The 19673-nt window shown below is 40.1% G+C and overlaps 1 protein-coding gene across 8 annotated transcripts in view; it reads left to right on the plus strand.

Moving 5' to 3' along the window:
* Positions 1-430: 430 nt before the first annotated feature.
* The window catches only part of LOC116056912 (membrane-associated phosphatidylinositol transfer protein 2-like), a 47597-nt gene continuing 28354 nt past the window's right edge, over positions 431-19673 (plus strand). For 6 of the 8 annotated variants that reach the window (XM_031309331.2, XM_031309330.2, XM_031309333.2 and 3 more), the window contains exon 1: positions 432-1103. The gene's annotated coding sequence lies outside the window, so the exon portion shown is untranslated. Of the gene's footprint in view, positions 1104-4541; positions 4565-19673 lie in introns of those variants that run through there. The other 2 variants (XM_031309327.2, XM_035992804.1) reach the window with 2 other exon arrangements.

Consider the following 19673-nt stretch of genomic DNA (forward strand, 5'->3'; position numbering starts at 1 on the left):
ACTTAAGTAGCCTGCAGTATGCCTACTTGAGAAATGTACATTCACTGGTAGTAGGCCTACTGTAAGTACACATTTGAGGTACTTTACTCGAGTCTTTTCTTTTCATTGTATTGCACACAATATTTATTTGTTTCATTTGACTAACGTCCTAAATAGTCTCAAATGAGAGCACTTGTAGGATGGGTGCAATCGGCATAGTTCTGTTAGGTGTATGGCATCTTGGACGTGATATAGATTTAGATATATTGTGTGAAATTGTTGTTTTAGAAAACAAACGTGACAAATGTGTGTAGGGACACGCTGGAATAGAAGAGTTTGGACCGATTCAACGTTTGCAACTTCAAACCAAAAATAGTCTATGATTCAAACGCGCAGTAAGTCAGACTTTTATTTAGAAAATTGTACCGGAAACCTCGTTATACTGGGGTTACTTGACAGTATTTTGTGTCGTGCCTGGAAGGACTGTGAAGTCTTGCAGCCGCTCAGACTTGAGGAGTGACAACTTACGATGGCGGGTGCTCTTTATCTGTTTGCTCTTCGCTCTTTCCGGTTCTGTGGACGGGGGCGACAGCAGCTGGACTGAGCTCACAGCCACAGTTTCAATTCCCTCGCTAGGACGATCCCAACCACCAACTCCTGCGAGGGTAGCTTGGATATTCAAGGACATTTTAACGTTACTATAGCTACTTTGGCCTTTTCTGTCGATTGAGGAAATCCAGCGTGTGGTTCTCCGGCGCAATGATGTGGCCAGATTTAGGTAAATACGGGCAGAAACGGCGGTTGATATCACTGTGAAACGCTCCCGAGCTGATGATGTTTGTCTTCGTCTCATCTTTACATGTCGTACCCGCACCCCTTCCTCGGCTGAAGGGCCAAACAAACGGCAACGTAAAGGACATCATTTGCTGACTTTCAATGCGTTTATCTCAATTATGGCATCGTTTCCAGACCTCAAGTCGGCGGCTGTTTCGTGCTGAAAGAAAACCGTGTTACTGGTGAAAGTAGTGACCCCAAAACGCGGAGAAAGACCAGTGAACTTTGATATGCTGAGTGCTGGATTGTGGCGAAGCCAGAGGTGCAACACTGATGTGCATCAGGTCCAGGTATGTGTTGAGCATTCAAGCCATCAATTTGTCATTACCGTGCTGCCACGTTGCTAGGTAACTAAGTGACGGTGGGTTTACTCCAGTTCAATTGTGATCATCCCCTTTCCAGAGATGCAACAACATCAAGTTTTTTTTTTTTTTTAAGATAATGTGCTATACAACAGCTCAACATTACATTTGCTTAGACTCACTGTTTTTCTGCTATGGCCTGAAGAAGTGCAGCATATTTTTCTGCTCTCGTGCCATGTCCCTGTTTCTGTCACATGGGCATGCTTGTTAAAGCTGGTGAAATGCTTCTCTCTCTTTCCTGACTGTAAGCAGCTATTATAACAGTGCATCTAATAATTTTAAAATAGAAATGATTGGAATCACTGGTGGGTTTTTTAGGCTTTATGTTTTTGTCCTTTTGGTGCACTTTCCAATGATACCCAGGTGTGAGAATAAATTTACGACCCTGCTGCTAATATCAGCATGTTTGATTAACCATGGGTATGACCTCAGCCACAAGGTTCACTTGGAAATTAAGGAGAACCCATTTTTTTGAGGTTGCAGTCAGCTTGTTTTTGACTTAACTAAAAACCTGCACGCCACAAGCTTGTTTTTGTATCCCCCTCGGCCCATTTCTTTTTCAATACAACTTTATGAGTTTTAGCATCAAGAGTCACTCCACTTGACTCAGCAGGGCCTGGGTGACTCATTGACTCTGAGGCTGTGGCGTCTCTTGTCCAGATGATGGCTCTGCTGTGGGGGCAGGAACTGCTTCACAAACACTCCACTGTGACCCCCTGCTTTATGTCTTTGAAATAGGACTGCAATCTGAGACTAGTTTTGAGATGTATCTGTGCTACTGATCTGGGCCTCAGCCTTAGAAGAGTGATTTCTAGCCTGCACTTGGAGAATGTTGATATGTAAAACAAATTACAGGAGACGCATACCGGGATAGGTTATTGTGTTGTTTCTGTGCCTGAAGAATATTGAACTTATATGCACTCAGGGTGCAATCTCTCTTGACGTGTTAAAACTTGCGTCCTGCCTCTTTGAAACCAACAGTTGTGAGGGTTGTGGAACACACTCGGCATCAGCTGCTCGGTTTTGTATAACATGAAAGCAGAAATTGGAAAAGTGAAGTTTGTAAAACATAGATTTCATGCACTCTTTCCTGAGCTGAATTATAGGCATTTTTTCAACTGCACCATGAACACGTTGCTGATATTGCCTGTTCCTTAGTCACTGAATGATGATTAAGGGCAGACTGCTTGAAGTGGAGGCCATCAATATCAGCATCACTGATGACCCAGAATTCAAATCTTCCTCACGTGACCGTGCACCATCCTCTTTACCAGTCATACAGGTTATAACATTTAAGATACTGTAGAGGCTTCTCTACTGGAAACATGGCAGCTACTCAAGGTATTGCCTAACCAGTTTTCTGGTGGGGGGGGATATCCTTTCCTTCAACTTACATGAATACACACATGTGCTACATGGTGAGCTACCCAGGTGCCCAGAAATGTCTCTTTTTTTGTCATTAAAGACAATTTATTCATACATTTCAAATTGTAGCTAAGTAAATTAAAGAAGTACAAATTAAAAAAGTAATTCTATGAAATTGTCTTAGTGTGGCCTTAGTATGTTGTTTAATAAAATGAGGTGTTTATTGCTCACCTTCTGATTATATTGGCCTTTATGTTAACACTGTTATTATTTTCACTGTATGGTTTTTGGTCAGATCAGATTAAAACAGTACAATCAGTATGAATTAACAAAGCAAAGAACGACACAGACGTTTTGTTGCAATGTACACTTTCCATGTTTAAAAAAAAAAAGAAGCATTTCCATCGTCGTTTATACCATTAGAACACTATGAATTGTTGGTAATTCTCTCAAGCACGTTTTGCAGACGTTCAGAAAGGGGCATATAGGGCTCAAAAAGTCAGAGACCTCACAAACACTCACTGGTTTTACCCTCGAGGATATACATTGTGGTTATATTTGCAAGTCTGTGAGTGCAGACATTTGGACTTGGCCATGCTGTTTTGACTCTAACATGTCTAAACTCTAGTTTCATTGGCAGTACTCTCTCATTTAGATTTTCACCTCCTCCTAAGGCATAACCTTTTATGTTTTAGGTCAATAAGCTTCTTTTTAATGTGAATTTGTCTTTGATTAAGTGCACCGACAGCAATATGTTGCCTATATTATTGTTATTTTGAGTAAATATAAGATTGAAACTAGGTCAATGTTAAATATCGTTGGGATCTGTAGTACCTCCCTCAGAAAGTCGCTCACATGAAGACTATTTTATTAAACAAGTCATTTCGACAGATATTTAAGTTTAAGTTATTTCCTGGAAAATTATATTTGTAGCTTTGGGATTGCAAATTTATTTGCAGCTATGTTCGTATTGAACTTTGACACAGTCAAGAAGTTGTCTGAGTTTGAGTGGTTCTTTATTTCTTAAAAAAACATACATGGACTTTCACATGTTTGTCTGGTTTTAATCAGTAGCTCCGTATTCTGCTGCAAAGCATTTCTTAACTGAGGAGATATTATGTAATGACATGTTTTAAAAAAAATCATGGTTCAATGCATCTACAGTAAACCCAGGAATCTTACAGGAAGTAGTTGAGAGGCTGAAACCTCATCGTGCTTAAACTCTCAGGTGTCTTTCTTGAATCGAACACACCTAACGACCACATAAGGAGAAAAAAAGTGCATGTGATTATAAATCAGTCCATTGTCTGTACAATTGTGAGTTTTAGACGTGGCTGGTAAAGTTTTTTCTTCCACGTTCACCAGTTGTATTTTGTTTGTTTGTTTTGAATGAAAGCAGTTCTGATGCTGTTTTTAAGCCAACGCTAAAAGCAAAGTGGAGACACTGTGATAACCTTTTTGATAAATGAGGATTATAATTTCTAACTGCACTCAGATGCTAATGTTTGCTCATTCTTGTCATACATGTAGCTTCTCCTAAGACTAAAATTACCCTCCACTTCACTAATGTTATACAGTTACAGGAGTGGCTGACGACCTCCTGATGGTCAGGAGAGGAAAGCTGTGAGAATATGTAAATATATGCTTTATGTCTGAGTGACTGTGGAATGAACATTTCCTGACAGAGAAGCCTGTAGCTTACAAGCATGTGTTTGAGTATTCTGAGCATTGTGTGGAATTCTTTTTATTCTTGCATGTGACAGGTTGTCTGTTCTCTTACTACAACCCTCAGTTTTTTTATGATTGTCTTACAGCATACTTCAACAATCCTGTTGCTATTAAGAATACAAGTGAAAGAGTATATAGCCATTTTAGTCGAGGAAACAAGCAAATACGCACTTCCTGTCAGTTAAAGTTGGAGTGACGTATGCAGCTGCTCACCACATCTTTTCGTTCAGTGTCTGTACTATTTGAGCTGCTTATCAGATGAGATTGGTGTCACAGGAAGAGCAGCGAAAAATCAGGTAAAAACACAGTAAAGTGAGCTATATAAGGTTTTTTGAGGAGAGTTAACTAGGGAGTAAATAAGATTGAACATTCAGTACGCTGCTGTGACAAACTACACGTATAATCATACCTTCACTTGCTTGTTTGTGTGGTAATTTGACATTTTCTTCATCTTACTCCATCTCCACTGATTTTGTAAAAAACGGTTGAACTGTTGTGTAATTGGTGTTGCTATGTGTAATTTCTCCATAACATTTAATACACTTTGGTTGTTTAAGCAGAGGAGTGGTATAGTTTTGGTTCTTTACTAGACCCGACTATGGACTATTTTGGAAATCTATTGCATGTTGATCTCCTGTGTCTTGTATCCCACACACCATTCACACAATCACTGTCACTCCCCAAGACAAGGGGCAGTCATAATATGCAGTAGATAATGACAGAGATTGAGCAGCTGTACAGCTGTTAAACAGTGAAGAACAATTTTCCTTTTTTTTTTAATAATAGATTACTCAGTTCTTTACCATGGGTTTTATTTTATTCTATCTATAACATAGAGTTTGTACCCCCATAATCTCACTGGGACTCATTTCTCCCAGTGGGTGAATTGTACATATAGTTGCATTAGCCAGTTTTCTGTGATTGCTTTGTTAGAAAATTAGAAAAGTCAATTTACTCTACAGCTTGGCGTATAATGTAGGAATGCAGTTTGTTAAATGAGCTTGCAGAAAGACACTGTAGGTATTATACTGAATTCACGACAAGCCTTTCATGTTATCTCGGACTGTATGGTCTATTTTTCCTACAGCTGATAAGTCCTGGGTACAAAAACTCATGTCATGTTGACGTAATGTTTTTGACAGTCAATAGAGACAGATTTTTATGTGCACTGACAGCACCGGAGGGTATTTTAAGTTATAAATGTATTTTATGTTAAGAATTTTTTTAACACCACGCTGAAATTAAGTGTTTAATATGGCAACTTTGTTGATCATTAAATATTGTTTGGTCTTTGTCTTTTGTCTGCAAGATGACTTACTTGGTTAGCAGTGCTAGAGCAGGAATTCTCTTAATTGTTAACATAATATGACTTTGAGTTTAGAGGAGAAGCACTAGTGTTTTGTCCTAAAATACAAATATGATTTGAACAATCAGTATTGGGGATAATATATGCGACTGTTTTTAGGCTGGAAGCAGCTTACCATTGTCACTGTCGGCTTTGGAATTGGATAATGATGATGGATAAATGAGAAACATTACTTGCTGCACTGTACTGCACACACACTAGGGCTTACTGCACAACACCAGGTTCTAAGAGTCTTTTGGGAAACAGCCGAATAAAATGGCATTTAGATATTTATTTATTTTTAGATAATAAAAAAAAAACTAAGAATATTGACCAACTTTAATGATTGGTTTGCACATCCCTATTCAAAGTGATGCAACATATTTCTCAGAGCTCCCTAAAGGAAGTTTAAACAATTTCACTATCCAGAACATATTTGTGGAAACCAAAGATTAGTATGGGTGTCTTTTCAAACGTGAGGGCACCCATGGGGTTTGAAGTAATCTTGAATAACATCTTTTACAATGCTGTCCTCTTAGGGGAGTATAGGGACACATTGCAAGCTGGCTCGTTATGTGAAGGTCTAATTTTTCTGTTAATTCATCTTGAGCGGACAGTCAGGCATCATTTCAGATGAGCCTCCATCATGCACCTGGATGCCAGCCAAGCACTGAAAGGAACATTGTGTTTTCTCTGCACCTCAAGCTCCACAGACTCTGTCCTTCTCCAATCCACCCTCCCACCTCAGCTCCCTTGAACAAAGCAGTTGATGCTAATGTTGGTGTTGGGCTGTTGACAGGGACTACAGGAGTACAACCTGTCCCTACCCATCCCTGATGAGCCAGCTGACGAATGGCACATCACTGCTAATGCTCCTACAGTGCCGTTGTCTGGGAAATGAGACAAAGACGAACGCTTTGTGCAGGCTGTGCCATGTCCCTGTCTCTTTGGACACCAGTTTTTCTAGCAGTGTGGGTGGACTGGAAGAGCTCAGGTTCTTTTTATAGCAGTCAACCACCTTCCTGTGTCCTTACTTGAGTTTCATTTTATGGAAGAGGAATGTGGTCTGTTATGTGCATCCTGTCAGGGAAGAGGGGTGTTGTTTCATGGTGATATTCATCAGGCTTGTGCGCGAAGTGAAATCGAGGTACTATGACACACACCCTTTCTACTAGGAAATTTCTTGGCTCTTAAGCCGAAAGATGCAATAATATCTGCTTCTGTGAGGCAAAGTCCCAGTAGATGATGTATTAGCTAATCTTATCTGCAAGGAGCATAGTCTGCTGTGAATTAGAGATGCTGCTGCTTGCACCACCCAGTGATTGAAGTGCTGGTTAGCGGACTTCTTCCTGCTGGCTTTTTCCACATGTCCACATTAAAGGTGCTCTAAGTCATGTTGGGTGACGGCACTTCTTGTTGACATTCGAAGTATTTTCAAACAAAACGAGGCTAGCTCACCCCTCCCTCCTCCTCATCCTGTCCCCTCTCCCTCCCTTCCGTGCTTCCGCGCACTAACCAAGGGGGTAAGCTTCGCTTCAGAACTCAAACCTCCTATGGCGACATTTTGATGCTACCAAACGATCACCCGACGTTAGCATTCCATTGACTGTCATTCATTTTGACGTCACTTTGACAGCGAATAACTTTACATCTGAAGCGTTTTTAAAGACTTTTTTTTGTCCGTTGTTTATTTCTAAAGAAACACGACTGTGTAAAAGGCTCCATTACCTTGTACCTCACGTTATGGCTCTGTAGCAGACGTTTTTGTAAAAATAGGCTAACGATTGTGTCATAACCACGTGACTCACTGCCGCAAGTAGAGGAATTACCGTATGGTACAGGAGAAGCTCGCAGGCAGTTTCGACTTACATTAGCTGTTTAAGTTTAATTACTAATGTTGACTAGCATTTTATTTTTTTAACAATAATTAGCCTGTGTCCATGTTATCTCCTTACATATACCTACGCTCTCCGTCTCTGCAAGATTGGGAATGATTGAGATTTCTCTTGGCACAGCTACCAGAAGACTTACAACTTTCAGACAGGTTGCTCACGGCACATTTACGTCGTCTCTCTCAGTTGGAGGCTGCGCAGTAACACTCAGCACTCACCGGAAAAGTGCTTCTAATATCCTTCACTGGTCTCCGTCCAGAACAACGAGATCTGTTTGTCCATTATATACTGTCTATGGCACTAACCCCCCAATCCCCACCTCCAAATCCTTTTTGTCGGTTATTGGCTGGAACGCTGGAAGACTTTTTTTTTGTTTGTTATGTTGTGTGGTGCAGGTTGGCACAATTTGTTTTTGTTGGCGTTTGTGGAGCCTGGACTGTCTACAGAGACTGCGTTTTTGTACAGTGTGTTCAGGGGACAGACAGCTAGCGGATAGTGAGGAGATGTTTGCTGTATGTGACAAAAAATGTTGTAGCCTAAAAAAACGCGTAACATCGCTTGGAGCACCTTTTAATTCTGAGGCTGTCACTGACCATCAAAGTCTATAAATCACATTTTTATTTGAGCTATGTACTATCTATCCCTACAGTTTTAATTCTTATGTTGTATTTTAGTGTGTGTGTGTCATTATGGACCATATGCCATTTTTTAAAATATTTGTCTGTGTTTTGCTGTTCCCCACCCCCCAACCCTTGCAGCGTTCTCTGACTCACATGGATCATGTAAAATGAAAGCGACAGTGCTGCTTCATGTCACCTTACCTACACTTCCCTTTCTTTTCCATTGGCAGCAGACACCTGATTTTGTGACGCTAAAAATAGACTCCTTCAGACCCTAACTCCCCCTCCTTGCTGCCCTCTCACCTCTTTCCCTTTTTTCCTCTCGGTGTACAGGCTTTCAAAGAGAAGTCTCTCTGCGTTATGCGCATTCTTTGCTTCCATGTGCCAGACAAAGCTCCATGTCTTCATTCAGATTGGTGTGTCTCTGTGTGTGAGAGATGTCAGAATCCTTAATGGTATACGACTGATAGAGAGAGTCTAGCTTTTATAGCTCTCATAAGAAAACCCCAAGGTGATGAAGCCTGATTTTCCACAGAGCTGAAACCTGACCTTAGTAAACATCAAAATGTTAGCCAAAATCATAGGACCATGAGCATCTTTGAGAATGGCCTTTTATGGTCAGTATGAGAGGCAGCTTCTGTCTTTGGTCACTGGGTAGAACACTTTTGGGAAGCCTGCATTTTTTGTGCTGCAGAAGAGGGTTTGAGGTATTTCACCAAAGTGCAGCAGACGGCCTCAGCTTTTCATGGGCAGCTTTCTTATCATTGACAGTTAATTTGCGTGATGCATGGTGTCCTCTTAATGAACACAGGCCTACTCACTAAACTGTTGACTCTGTGAATCAAATTTATTCAAACCAGAAACCCACAAGACTGATGGAAGAACACAGTATTATGCAATAGCTGAGACAGTTGGAGATTGTTGTGTTAGGATCAGAGTTGTTTCGTCATGAAAATTAGTGAAATTAAAGTTGTTTTGCCAAGACATCTAAAAAAAAAAATAAGTTAAGAGGTATTATGTGTGATAAAAATACAGATTTAACACAATTTCAACTTTCCTCTCTCTCCTTGTTCCTCACTGTTCCTCTAATATATTTTTTGTCTGATGCCTGCATATTTTTCAGTTCTTCTGTCCCCAATTCACACCAACATTTTCAGATCCAGTTTCTGCTCAGCTACTAGAGCATGAGAAATTAGGGCATGAAGAGCCATTTCTTCCCAAGGATTCAATAAATTCAATATTGGTATTCTCCTGTGTTTCTCCATACTCCTCACACTCACTGCTAGATTGTTGAAAAGGGAGTTATTAGTGGTCTAGTGGGTTCATTTAACTGTATGAAGAGAACTTCATATAATTGCATTGGGCATTTCTGACCCTCTAAGTGATACAGGCAGTAGCAAGCTTGTCTTGACATTATCTTTAACACAAGTACAGTATTAGCAGTATACAAAGTACTTTTAAACCAGCATGTTAGGTCTGTGAAACCCACATGTATGCATGTATTTAGGCCTGCACCTTAGCTAATATGCATCACACCCACCACTTTTTTTTATTCTGCATTTTGTTATAGAGAATTTTCACCTACATACATACAGTATATCACAGTAGCATATATTTAGATTCACAATATATTAGAATCAGTGAGCATTGCCAGCTGTTGCTCTAGCCAGAAGACAGAAACCGGAGTGCAGTGGAAATGAGCCGTGGTGGGGGAAGAACAGAGACTGACAAAAGTGAAAATGGAGACAGGAGAAACAGGAGAAACAGGAGAAAGAAGTATCAGCCTCGGCAGGGTCTGGTCTCTACTTTCCTCATCACTCTGACTTCATCTTGGCAGCCAATAAAGAAAGAGCCCTGTAACCCTTGTAAACCCCATTAAAGCAATGAAGGAGAGGATAAAGGGGCAGAAAAGGGAATACATTTTGGACCCAGGAAAAACATTTTTTGTGTATAATCCATTTAATTTCTCTTCTTCGATACAGTTATTCAAAAAAAGAGTGTTGTTTTAAAAAAATATGGGACTTAATAGACAGGGCAAAATGTTTTCTGTTTACATTCACATTTTGATTATATGCTTCAACTATACTTTTCCAATGGCCACAAAACTGCCTCTATTTTCTAAAATATAAAATAAATAACACATGCTTTAAATAGGGATGCACCTATCCGACTTTTTTAGTCCCAATACGGATGCCTGGGCTATGGGTATCGGACGATGCCAAGTACCGATCCGATACCAGTTTTTAATTAATAAGCTGCTTCACTGTGTGGAAGTGACTTGAATCATTCTTTTGTGTGAGGCAACGTCAGGCTTGACATTGCTTTCCTAACTTTGTAAAAGAAAATGTAATACAAATACAAAACATTGATATAAATTTACTGAATTTATTATTTAAATAGTAAATTGAACACCAGCAACTTGGTAAGAAATCTTCAAAATGAACAGGAATTACAGTTCAAGTGCAGCAACACACTGGTCAAAATTTAACCTTGTATATATAGTATATAAACATAGAATTGTATTTAATAGATCGGACCCATCGTCACTGATACCCGATCCTGCTATTTGAGTCAGTATTGGCCTGATATCCATACATTTTATCAGTAGTTTTGGATCAGTGCATCCCATGCGTAGCTTTAAACTACAGACATTTGATACTTAAGAAGTTAGGTTATCTTTCTCTTTGTGTAAGGCTTTTGCTGTCAGAGCTTATAAATAACTTCTATCCATGAACCTTCAGTTTCCAGAAGTTAGAGAAGCATCATGCTAATAACACAAGTTAGACTTATTATACTTAATTTTACATTCAATTTATTTTTTTAAACTTTTCATCTCAAATGCCTCCTCTTAACTCATTTAGTGTTATTACAAACTGGTTGATTTTCAGTCAGATCATACAATTTGAATATCTGATGCATGTGAAGCTGGTTGCATTCTGCCATAGCTGAAAATGTAGGTGTCGTCGTCCCTCTGCAATAACAAGTTTCAGCCACATCACTGTAGTACTTTATCAAAGCCACTTTGCACTATTGTGAGAGATTGCTAGTGGCAATGATACTGGAAATCCATTAGTTGTTATTCCTCCAAGTCTTTGTGCCAAGCCTTTGTGCTGTCAGTGGTGAGTACTCAGCAATAGGCTCCACATTAGCAAGGAGGCCTTTGAAAAAGCACCTTGTTGTTAACAAACAATCATAGAGGGACGGATGGAGATGTTTGAGAGGGATTGGCTTAACCTACAAAAGCAGTTCCTACCCTGTGGTCTGTAGGCCATGTTAATTAATTGAATGGACAAAATTCGAGGGGTTAGGATTCTTTTCTTTTCTCTGTCTGTCCGAGTTACATAAAATTGCTCTCTGCAGTTGATTTAGGCTGTCTGAGTGCTCCAAGAGAATGACAGCGAGGGGAGATCCTCATTTAACCTTGGCACGTAACTGATTAATCCAAGTGTAATATGCATATAAGGTCATCTAATTTTGGATTTCAGAGTGAAGCGTGGCGTTGATTAGAGATAGAGTTAGTATGCAACAGACCTGTTTTGGAAAATGGTGGGCTGATGAGCAACACTGAGGCATAAGAAAACAATAGCTCCACTTATTATAGCAGCTTAAAGTTCTCAGCACTGGGCATCAGATTTCTTGTAGAATTTTAATTGGCCTACATGCTGTGGGGTATCTAATCTAAACTTATTTTTCACTGGTTCAAAGCTTCAGATGGGGTTCACTGATCTGTCTTGGAGTAAGTTCATGTTTGCCATGAGATTTTGTACAGCTCATTTCATGTAACTCTACATACGGCCATTTATTTGAGGTTATTTAGAAAGAACAAATATAGCTGATCATTGCAACAGCTATGTTTCAGGTGTTCCTTTATTATTTATGTGACATTTTAAGCAGTAGGCTAAATGATTAGTTATGACACCACATGGCATGCTTTAGATTGATTGTTTGCCATCAATGTTAAGAATGGCTGAATCTGCCTGCTGACAAAAACTCACAGTTAGTGGATGAATAACAATTTGCTTGGCTGTTTTTTTTTTTTTTATCTCTTGCTCTGCAGTAATCTTTGCAAAGTTCTGCTTTCCTCAGAACAGCACATTCTCCGCTGTCTGTGCTCGGTGGTGGTTCTTGTTAGTTCTCTCTCTGTGTAAACGAGGATCATTTTTAGAAGCAGTTCTTACTTGCAGGGCTACTGTAGGAGGAAAAGGACGAGGAGGAAGAACACAATGGAGGAGATGCTCACAGGGTGTCAAGTATTTTTAGCTTTCCCCTGGTACTGGGATGATGAGTAAAGAATAAGGGCAGGTTGTGCATCCCACCTTAGCCTGTGGAGGAGCATGGGCCTGACATGAGGAGTGATGGCCTTGTTCTAGGGTGCATCATGGGAGTTTACTGTATTTACAGTATGTGGCAAAAGATGATGCACCACTATTTATGTGACTTTGTTTGTTTATCGTGATCATACCACTCTGCTGGCTAGTGCCACTGCTAATGACACTGGTTACCCAGTTGCAGCAATTTCTTTGTGGTGCCCTCGTCTCTGATAGTAAAAGATCTGTTCTAAGGAGATCACATTATGTTGCATGTGCATTTGTCTGTTTTGTTAGCTCAGCCTCAGTTCAAATTGAGTCTGTTATGCAGACTAAATGATGAATCACTCAAAATGTTTTCCCCTCTTTTGACATTTTGTTCTTTGAGTTGTGCATTGTGTGGTATAACATACAAACCATCCTGACCACTTTTTGAATATGGAGAAATGATAAGTGTTTGTTCAGTCAAACAAGGAACAAGTCTTTGTCAGATAGCCTCCACCCAAACTACACCTGTATACTGAATAGACATATTCTAGTCACTGTTGTTATAAGGTTCTGGAGTGAGGAGACTTCACAGATCACATTCTGACATTCTTAAATGCAGCTTTATTCAGACACAGAGCACACACGGCACCGAGCGGGAGAGACAGTCTACATACAGCAAATGCATACACAGACAAATCTTCTTACTGAACAATGGTTTACTGAACTGCTTTATACCGTAATCCCCATCTCCCTGTACCCCACATCATGAAATCCATATGTTGTAAAAACATGATACAGACTCATGAGCGTCTCTAATGTATGTTAGTCTCCCCAGAGGTCAGAGTTGAACCTTTAAGAATATTGTCCCAAGTTCCTTTTTCTCACGCCCACTGCTAAGCTGCACCTGTAGAATATTATCCTAACATAGTCTTCTCATGGCACATTGTACATTTTAGTGTCACACCCAAATGTTTCCTATCGATCCCTCATGACTAACATCAACAGCAGGTGCCATGTGAGATTCACACAACATTACCGTATGTCAGACATTTATATAAGACATTATGAGAGCATGCATGACAAATATCTCCCACCATCAGCTGTCCCATGAAATAATTAAAAGGGCACAGGTTAGTGTATCTTGTATGAAGGGTAAAATGTATGATACCCTGCACATTCACAAATGTGGTATAGATAAAAGTTAAGCTCCCCAAGTTACCATGTAATACCTTAATACAGATAGATTTATAGATGAGGTTAAAATTAGTACGTAAGGAGAGAAAAATGCAAAGCGGGCTGGTTTTGTTGGGTCTAAATCAATTTTGTATTAAGTAATCTGTGCCACATAGTTTATATTTATCTCCATTATACCCCTGATTAATGATGCTTCACCTTTTGCTCTTAATAGATACTCAGTTGGACGGAGATGCCTAATCGTTGTACAGTATGCTTGTTTGAAATATGCTTCATGGCCTCTTTGGTCATTGCAGGTGGATGCTAAACTCCCTCGCTCTGGCCACAGAGCGCACACAGCCCAGCACAAACAGCAACGTCTTAAGCCTTTTGACATTTTAACTGGATTGGTGGATAAACCCATCAACTCAATCAAGGGTTCTTGTCAGAGGCCAAGGCTGTGTTTGCAGCGGTTGTCATAGCTGAAGTTGTCTCTGCAATGTCAAGGCAACGCTGTGTGAAACTGATCTATGGTATTTTAGGCTGTCTAGGGCCTAATATTTTCCACTTGTAGGTCTTGCCTCATGTCAATCACGAGCAGAGATGGGAAGTAACGAGTAAAGTACAAATACTTCGTTACTGTACTCAAGTAGATTTTTCAGATATTTTTACTTTACTTTACTATATTTTTTGTGGCGACTTTTTACTTTTACTCCTTACATTTTAACATGAATATCGGTACTTTCTACTCCTTACATTTTACAAAATTGGCTCGTTACTTTAGTTTTGTACGAGAGGTCGTCATGTCGGAGAATAGCACAGACACGCGCCTCACCGCGAGCTGGCGCGCGCAACACACGGAGCAAAAAGAAAAAGAGACCAGCTGTCCGGAGGATAATCAGTTGAGATCGTGTGTGTGTGTCCTTAAGAACTGTAACTCGTATAACTTATGTTGTCAGTTCATTTAAGCCTGTTGTTGTATTGGTCTATAGTTCTTGCAAATTTAAAATAAGTTAGCTGGTGATTTTGTTGTTTGTGTTCTTCACCTGTTAGCTAGTTGCACGTTGCTTGATCTTAATAAAGCATCAAAAGAGAGAAGTTGTCTCCGTCCGTGTTTTAACAGACACACCTGGGGCGAAGTTGGAAACCAGAATCAGCTTTAAATACAGTCCAAATTTAGTCCTTACTAACAAGTTTCAAATAATTTCACTGGAGTTACCGTTATTTTCGCGTCATCAATACCACATTCAATCTAATTGGATGGGAATATACTGTACGTTGCACTTGACACACCACTACAAGGTGACTCGACAGATTCCGCGCCATTCTGCATTCATTCGCGGCAAATCATTGTGGCTTGATGGTGGTAACGTTAGCACATAGTAGTATGGATGGCGACATGATTGAAAATGAAGAAATCGGCAGACAAGCAGCAAGACATCCTTGGCCTTACCTGAGAGAGATGTTTGAGATAGTAGGCATCAAGAATGACTCTTGGCCAATGTGCTGCGCAACTCTTAAAGTATGGGGAACTTCTTAATTAATGTCTGTTTAGTAATTCATATTTTATCCTTTATTTTCTTTCCAGAAGCCATATTTGAGCACACACACGTACATGTAGATTCCTTTAAATGTTAAGGGGAAGATTAAAAAAGAGAAACTGGATCTGTGAATTCTCACAGAATCACAACTGAATTCATAAATAGCTACTCAGTCAGAATCGTATTAACCTGGAGTCCCAGTCTCTGTCACAATAATCATATATGTGATGTTTTAGGCCTATTGGCAGACATCCATTTAAAATGTAGGCAATGGCATATAAAGAGCCTTTTTTCCATGTCCACTGAAGTTTCTCAGCTTGAACTCTAGTAACATTAGTGTGGTCCAGGTAGCTTTGCATAAAAAATGGTTGTCATTCGCAAAGCTACTTTTACTTTTATACTTTAAGTAAATTTCCAAGCCTGTACTTTGTTACTTTTACTTGAGTAAATAAGTTAAATCAGTACTTCTACTTTTACCAGAGTATTTTTTAACACAAGTATCTGTACTTCTACTTGAGTACGGGAAGTGAGTACTTTTGCCATTTCTGATCACGAGGGAACCCCTGCTCCCCCTCCTTCATCTCCTCTGGGATGCACCACCTCCTGTGTTGCTCTGCCTCAAAGTGCTGCTCTCTAAAACGAGGCTAAATTGAAAGGAGCGCCACCATTGTGGCCTTTGGGAAAAAGCCTCCTGTGAGTCAACACCTCCCTCCCAGTATTGTGCTTTGTGTCGGCAGCAAGGCCCAGCTGTTGCTTTCTGTCCTGTGGTCAACCTGTCTGCTGTACCTTTTTTAGCTTTCGATCCTAAGCTATATGTTGCACCTTCAGACAGAGTTAGTAATGCCACTTTCCATTATTGTGATGCAGGACGGTCTCGGGGTGGCAAGGAAAATAGATCTTGGAGTGAAAGGTTTATTTAATGTTCAGGCGGAAGCGGGAGCCTCTGCCCTGTGACAGATAATCCAGTCTTTGCTTTGTGGAGTAAGCAGGTTTCATGTGTTTAGGTCAGACACTTATCCTTGTTTAGAGGTGAGCAGATGTGCACATCTTTTTTTTCTTTTCTTTTTTTTTAAGATTATTTCTTGGGCATTTTTAGGCCTTTATTCGACAGGACAGCTGAAGACATGAAAGTGGAGAGAGGGGGGAATGACATGCAGCAAAGGGCCGCAGGTCGGAGTTGAACCCGGGTCCGCTGCGTTGAGGAGTAAACCTCTATATATGGGCGCCCGCTCTACCAACTGAGCAATCTGGGCGCCCCAGATGTGCACATCTTTGAGCGCATGTTTGTTTATGCCGGCTCTAGGAGTCAAACAGATGTAGCTGTGTTTACAGGCAACCTCCGTATGACTCCTGTGGTGTAGACCTGTGCCTCTGTATAAGCTTTTACTTCTGTTTAGTATTCTTGTTCAGTTCAGTTTTTTAAATAGATTGAAAAGTGAATTATGTGGTTTTAAACAATCATACCGTTGCCTGGAGGATTTAGTACCTCTGATGATTCGTCACACCTTCTGAGATGGTTGCAGATGAGGTAGTTGCATTATACACCTCAGGGTGCGTGGTCCTGCCACAGCTGGCCACACGTTTAACAGGCTGAAAAAGCGGTGGTGGTGGTGGGTAGAGGTATAAAACACAATCCTTCTCAAAGTGTCTTGTAGCTATCGTTAGCTTCAGTTTTGACAAAATGGGAACAGGAACATTGGAGGCTGCTTTGTGATGAGAGCCATGCAGTGGCGTGTGCTGCTATTGCGTCACTGCCTAGAGGGGGCCACAGACTGTATTTTTAGAAGGGAATGAGCATATTCGCTGAACAAACAACGTCAGGCACTCTGCTTGCGTATGCTAGGATTATTGTGACCGGGCTATTTTGAGGCTGTGTGTGTGAGAGGGCTTTTTTTCTGGGTCGAGCATGGTGCCAGTACTCTCTTGAGGCTGCTGGTGGATCATTACAGGTCCTATGCTGTGCACAGCATCTGCATCAGTCATAAAGGAAAGAGTCAGAGAGACAGGTTTAAACCATCAGGGAGTTACTGCATTTTTAGGATAGGTCTGTGTCTGCAATACTGCTGTATAGGAGACATTTATATTTGTGGAGCAGTCGGACACTCTTGAAATCGGCTAATTCAGAAAGCATCATTAATCTGTAGTGTATCATTAAAAGAGAAGGTATTGCATACTAAATCTGAGCCATATCACAATTTGACACTACTAATAAACCCAGTCAAAATATCATATGTAACAAACACATTTTTGTGGGAGCAAGTTTGGGTGTGTCCATCTTTGGCTGTTGTTCCCATGAGCTAGAATAGGAGAGACACTACTACTAAAATGATGATAAAAAAATAGTTTATTTCAACAGGAACAACAAATTATGGGGAGGAGAGGAAAGCTGAAGCTAAAATGAACATAGAATCTCTGTCTAAAAGCTAAGAGTAAGTAAAAGACAAGATTGAATCTTGTCTGCGCTCTCCAAGTACCCTTCTAGTTTAAAATGTGTTTGTCTCTTTTAAACGTTTTGGTCCTAGCTGCATTAGAAATTGCTGTATTATCGACAACTATATTGACATGAATATATCCCACTTTTGTGTGTGTGTGTGTGTGTGTGTATGTGTGTGTGTGTATATATATATATATATATATATATATATATATATATATATATATATATATATATACAACATGTTTTTGTTTAAACTGAAACAAAAATTTGTTATATAAAAAGGAAAATGAAAACACTCAGTTTTGTCTGAACCAAGTTATTTATCAAGATTTAGAAAAAATATTTGCTTAATTCTATAAACAAATGCAAATTGTATTGCTGTAACAATTACTTGATCAATGGATCGAGTATTATGAGTCTCTTTGAAAATTCGTTCTGGAAAATTGTGATTGGTCCTTTTCACTAGATTCTGAGATTTGACCAGAAAATATATTGATTAAAAAATCAACAGATTAATTCATGATTAAGATAAAAGTAAGTTGCAGCTCTAACAAAAAGTAAAACTGTCATAATCCTGCTTGGCCATTGGACACATAATTCACATGCATCAGCATTACTACAAATCACAGTACCTCATCATCACCCCAGGTTACTAATACATCCTGCTGGACGGAGCCCTCTGTTATGCTGCCTGTTGCTTTTCCTGTCTCTCTGTCTCTCTTTCTCTCTCTCTGTTTGTCTCTCTTTACATACCTTGTGCCACTTCCTTGTATGTGGGTTGCCAGTTGGTGGCAGCTGGCTGGACTTTGATTCACACAGTGGTCATTCTCAGACAGTATAAGAAACTGTCTTACTGTGTCACACTGAATGACTTCCAAATCGGTTCAGCTGTCACATCTAGACTTCTCAGAAACACTCAGAAATTTGTTGCAGCATCAGTTGCATCCCACATTCAAACTGTTGCCACATTGTTGAACCATGCTTCAAGTAGATTGTGAAGCTGTTTATCATCAACACGCTCAACCAGAATGAGCACTGTGACCTTCCCCTCTAAAGCCTGGCACTAACATGTAGAGGCCTCTCTGGCTTCTGAGCTGCAGGCTTTTCTCTGGGCCTCTCCAGGCTAGCCTAGTTCTATCCTAGTCTTTCCCAAGAGTGCAGTTATTTTCAGCAAAACGTGGCTTTCTGCTCCGATTTTTTCAATGCGTTGTTCTTCTGTGTAGAGCAAAGATAACGTGAAAAATGTATAGAAGACAATGTTGCACCCTTTTAACCAGAACACTTCCCAGTCTGTTAGTAAGCACCTGCTCCAGCATGAGAAGTTATACAGGCTGCGTCTTTGTCCTGGCAATGCGTCAGTGAGTTTATTAGGGGAATGTGTCTTCAGTGGTAAGTTGTTATGGCGAGCACTACAAATAGGTGGTGGACCAGAGCCCTTGCAGACAACAGGAGCATCACCAAAGCTAGCTTTTGTTCACTGGATAAGTGTTGCAGTGGGAATATTAGTGTGATTAGTGTGATTAGACAGAATGGCTGGCTGCCAGAGCGAGGTCCAGTTGCTGCCATCGGTCAGAAAAAATATAAATATTGGGGTTATGCAATGCTGTGTAGTCACATTTGGACAGCCAAATGCAGACAGTGCAAGGACAGTGTTGTTGTCGTCCGTCAAACACGTACAGTACAATACAGTTTCATCAGCATGGTGACCAAGATCCTGTCCACTGTGCTTTCACCAGCTGTATCTGAATACAGACTGAACCATACCTTCATTAACTAGACTTTTAAATATTCGTTATGGAATTATTAACAGGTGTGGAGCTCTTTCCCAAAATGCTACATATGCACTTTGGAGAATGGAAAAACATTATAGGATTCAGCCTATAGTGTTAATTGTTTTCTGCTCTAAGGACTAAAGTTTTACCGGTCTCTCTCTTTACAAATATTCAATACTGTCCTTCATCATTCATTTTGACAGAGAAGATTTCTCTTATATCCCTATCTTTATTGACTCCTCTTCAGTTAATGTGTCACCTTAGCTGACAGTCTGTACAGCCATGATCTTATATTGTACCTGCTTGGTTTTGGAGCTGTTCTTCTCTCAG

Source organism: Sander lucioperca, chromosome 2, assembly GCF_008315115.2.
Source record: "Sander lucioperca isolate FBNREF2018 chromosome 2, SLUC_FBN_1.2, whole genome shotgun sequence".
Lineage (NCBI taxonomy): Eukaryota > Metazoa > Chordata > Actinopteri > Perciformes > Percidae > Sander > Sander lucioperca.